Source organism: Ranitomeya imitator, chromosome 1, assembly GCF_032444005.1.
Source record: "Ranitomeya imitator isolate aRanImi1 chromosome 1, aRanImi1.pri, whole genome shotgun sequence".
NCBI lineage: Eukaryota > Metazoa > Chordata > Amphibia > Anura > Dendrobatidae > Ranitomeya > Ranitomeya imitator.
In genome coordinates this window covers 227,845,375-227,850,013 of record NC_091282.1, presented here as the reverse complement: position 1 = coordinate 227,850,013, position 4,639 = coordinate 227,845,375, and the positions used below count along the sequence as shown (strand labels likewise).

Below are 4,639 nucleotides of genomic sequence, written 5' to 3'. Positions count from 1 at the left end.
TATAATGCCGCGTGATTGACGTGGTAGTGGTGAAAGTCCAACGGGTTTTTTGTATAAGAACCGCTGAAGCCCTCATTATCTACAAACCCCAATATAACAGTTTTTGGTATCTGTCCTAGGAAGAGGTTCTCGTGGTTCGTGATCCGTGTCCCTGCGGCGATGCTGTACACTTTCAGGCATGTTCGGTCAACAGCGTACTTGGCTGTTGCTGCTAGGAGGGCCTGGCTGTGGCCGATTCGGACAGCCGGTGATACCTGCACTCTTTTCACATAGAGAGCCGCCTGCGAGATTTGTACCTTCAGCGGCTCGGCTTCTGCGGACATGAGGCAGAAAGTATCCTTATTTCTTGACAGTTTAACCTTAAGGTCAAGGCCGTTCAATATTAACTTTGGCTGGTTAAATATATCCCCAAATATGGGTCCCAAAAGGTCGATGGGTTTTGAGCGAGAGGCAGCACTGGCTCTTTTGATAAATCCCGCATTTGCGCCATCCAGGCGCCTGTCATTATGATGCCCCGCAGTGTCTTTATAGAACAAACCGGCTGTAAATTGCGATGCCAGCGTCTGTGAACTGTAATTTAAAAGGGTCTCTATGTAGGCTCTATAGCTGTAGAGATTGTCCGATTGTGAGATAAGTCGGTCTCCCAGAGTAATATCGACCTGGTTAAAAAGAGTGGCTAGAGGGTAGTTTATGAGCGCCACACGCGCACCATCGGCGATGGCCGTATTATCCTGCTTCACGATGCGACAGCTTATGTACAGTAGCGTGTTGTTCAGATCATAATAATAATCACCACTACCAGATATGTAAAACTCCAACGGTCCATTGTCTGACAGAGCAGCAACAGGCTGTACTTCTACAAATAGAGATTTCTCGATACTTGTTTGAGTCGGTGGTACGGCAAAAATATCCAGTTCAGATTTTGCGCACTCTACAGAAGCGTCATGCAGGAAAGCCATGGTAACTGATTAGAAGATGTCGTCCGCAGAGCGTCTTACTCGTTTCTGACGGGGGCGTCTCTTGGATGTAGTTTTATTCATGAGCATCGGCGGTAAAGGAGGGCAAACGCGGCGCTTTCTTTTTTGGGCTTTTTTAGCGACATAGATTATCCCAGAGCCGTCTTGATGGGTTGGCGTATTTATCCTTTTCATAAGGGCAGTCGATGCGGATGTCACGGCATCTGCAGCGATGTTCCGGGCAGCCGTCCGAACGTGTGGTTTTACTAATTCTAAGCCTTTTCTGAAAAGCGGCACGGCGCGACGAAATAAACCTTTAAATAGTCCTGCCAGTCCAGAGCCATACATGTACTCGCTCCCGCGGAATCCCTCTAGACCGTGCCCCGACTGTGCAGTATAGTAGCGGGCATAAACAGCAGGATCTCCATACACCCTTTGGGACAGCATTTTATCGTGTCAATGCTGGCGAGGTCTAAAATGTAATCGCACTATACACTTGCCGTATCTGAATTTAACCGGCGTTCCCTGGTCCGACATGACTGTAATGTTTATGGAGTCAAAGTGTTGCTTGCACAGCGGTATGTAATCGGGCCGTGAGTAGCGCACCGTGACAATATCATTATCATCGCCGCTAACTTCTACGGTTCGTAGCAGTTGAACGTAACTGTCACCTACAAGTTGATGCTGAATTATATCAGTGTATACAAAAAGCGAATAAAAACCAGCCTTTGAATCGGGGTAAAAGCGGCGATTCCACGGCATTAAAGCAACGGGGGAGTCATCGACGGTCTGCAGGCCGAAAATAAATTTTAACTTAGTACCCAGAGTAAACTGTATAGGGGATGGGTCGGTCAGGATCACCTCGCGGCGTAGCTCATCATACCGTATTCTGTAGGCAGGCGTAGATAAATACAGCGCTTCTATTCGGGCATTGACCGCGCCAACTAGCTTAGGAATGGACGAGTAAAATCCTGATTTTATGTGATACTGTACTAAAGGTTCGCCGTGTTTAGCCGCGTAGAAGCTCCCTTCAAAAGCATCAAACGTGTTCCACGTATGGGGGTACTGTATTTCCGTTAACGCAACCTCATAATCTGCCGAAAGATGAACGGCCCGCGCTAACTTGGTATTGTACTCCGATATTGTGTTTTCAGGGTAGATTTTAATTGACGAATTACTGGGTAATGTCACGAAAAATGAGCCCGCTTCCATGGTTATATATCTGTCAACTCTGAGGCCGGGATCCAACTATTGAATTTTTCGGGGTAGCCCAGCCATTTGACAAAGCAATGACTCACACCCCTGACACGTTTTTTTCTCAAAATCTTTTCTACTCTGTAGACACGATCCTCATCCATAGGTATTTTTTGCAGCTCTTCCTTATAAAATGACCCCTCTACAGGCTCTCCGGCTAAATCACTGATTTTATAAAGGGGTTTATGAAATTTATTGGAGACGCCGGTGATTAAAAAAATCTCATCGCTGTACGTCTTCTCATAGCCCTTACAGAAGGTCGATTTATAGCGCGATATTCTCACATGAGAGCCGACCGTTAAAGACGGTTTAATCGGTTTATTAGTAATAGTAGAACTGTAAATATTGCGCCAGATTTGCATCACGTTTCTCTCTGACACAGACGCGGGACTACAGCGGATCGTTGAGTGGTACGTATGGTTGTAGCTATGCAGCAAATCCGGTAAAATATCAATATACCTAAAGGTATTATGATGCGTAAGATAGCGCCACATACGGGTTTTTAATGTGCGATTAAAACGCTCGACCATAGCGGCTTTTACATCATTGTTTGTAAAAAAGTGATGAATATTGTACGTATTACATAGCTGTTTGAGTGATGAATTTATAAATTCTTTGCCGCGATCCGTCTGCAGTTTCTTCGGTATGCGCTTATCATTTTGAAATATTAATTCGAACGATCTGGCGACACTAGCGCCTGTCTTGTTTGTCAAGGCTACGCACCATGCGTATCTCGATAGAACATCAATCACCGTCAGGATGTATTTGACATTATCATTTTCCCTTGAATAGTCAATTAAACTTACGAGATCCGCCTGCCACTGCGCATCAATGGCCGAGACGTAAATTTTATTTGTCAAAAAGCGTTTTCTAGCAGGCTTGTGTAGCGTATAGGTGTCTTGCTTATTTAACCAGGCAATAACATCAGATTTCTTTATACCGCGTGCTCTTGCAGATCTAAATAATTTGTCAATACCCGAGAATGAGCCGGGTGCGCGGCATGTAAAATATTGTTTTTCTAATATGGCATCATACGATTTAGACGTCATGATTGATTAAAATGATTGTGGTTCGTTAATCAACAGCCTGCTTCTTTCAGAAATTCAGCTGTATAAAAATTCCTGTTTTAATCCGGATATATCATGCGTGAGTTAATGCATGCATTAATTGCATGTATGGTTGTGTTCTGGGTGTTAACAGCAGGCGTGTGGTGGGGGCGTAACTGGGCGTGTTTCTGGGTGTTAACAGGTGAGCTGGTTTCTGACACTCAGGATAAATACAGGTGGCTGGCCCACTAAGTACATCAGACAACCACCAGAAGTCCGACCAGACTAAAAAAAGCAAGCTATTCTAAATGTAAGTATATAAGACAGTTGTGTTATTATTCGCAAATGCTTAATTATATTTAACTATGCATCTCTAAAACCATAATTAAGGGTGTTATTTGTCTAATAAGTTAGTTTTATACTGGAGGATAGCTGCATATTTAGTATCGTTGTATAATATAGTTTTACTGCATAAAACATATTCTGTGGTACATAATTAATATAGAAAGACTTATCCGCGGACAACTATTATAACATAATTTATGTAATACAGTAGTTAATAACTGTCAATACGCCCTAACTAGCGCCTGCAGCGTTTACTTACTACATGTGTGTTGTTTAACATAGACATATTTATAGTCATATTTATACAGTAGCGGTATATTTTGTGGGGCTGTGTAATATAGTTTTACCGCATAAATCATATTTGTGGCGCATAATTAATATAGAAAGACTTAGCCGTATTACCCATGATTTGCTTAGTATAAGAATATTTATACACGGGGAGCAGTTTATTTGTTGGGGTATATAATTGAGTTTGACGAGTAGTGGTGTGTGGATAATATAGATTGCGCATAAAATTTACACAGATAATTTATTTTAGATGGAATCCCAACATTTTTCGGCTTTTTCCAGTCAAGTTGCGGATTCGGTAATAGGTATGTTTCAAGATTTATATACATGTATCTGTTAGTGTCCCATTCTAACTAAGGGCTGTTTTTATATATTATCTTTATATTGTTTATTCTTTCTTGTTTAAGATGAATTAATCAGGACCATCCCCGATAATCTAGATGAATTTACCAGGAACACCCCCGATGCTGTAGATGAATTTATCAGCAACTATAGCGATGATTTTTTAAACGGCTTCAGCGTGCCTACTCTGGAGTGTGATACACCTGTACTGTAGTAGTGTATAATAGCCATGATCCGTCAAACTCAATCTGACAGGTGCCCCGCCCCTATCAAAGTGTATCAAAATGTGTAACCCCTCCCCTCCCCTTGTCTGACGGCTGGTATCCAGCTGTCCCTCCTTGTTTGATTTCCCCTTTTGATATAGTTTAATATAGTTTAATTTGTTGTAGTTTTGATATTATTCCCGTA

The 4,639-nt window shown here is 42.4% G+C and overlaps 1 long non-coding RNA gene across 1 annotated transcript; it reads left to right on the top strand.

The window, feature by feature from the left end:
- The first annotated feature begins 3,454 nt into the window (after positions 1 to 3,454).
- LOC138657701 (uncharacterized) lies at positions 3,455 to 4,435 on the top strand. Its single transcript, XR_011317143.1, has 3 exons — positions 3,455 to 3,566; positions 4,140 to 4,194; positions 4,297 to 4,435. It is a non-coding gene; the product is annotated as an uncharacterized lncRNA (long non-coding RNA).
- The last annotated feature ends 204 nt before the right edge of the window (positions 4,436 to 4,639 follow it).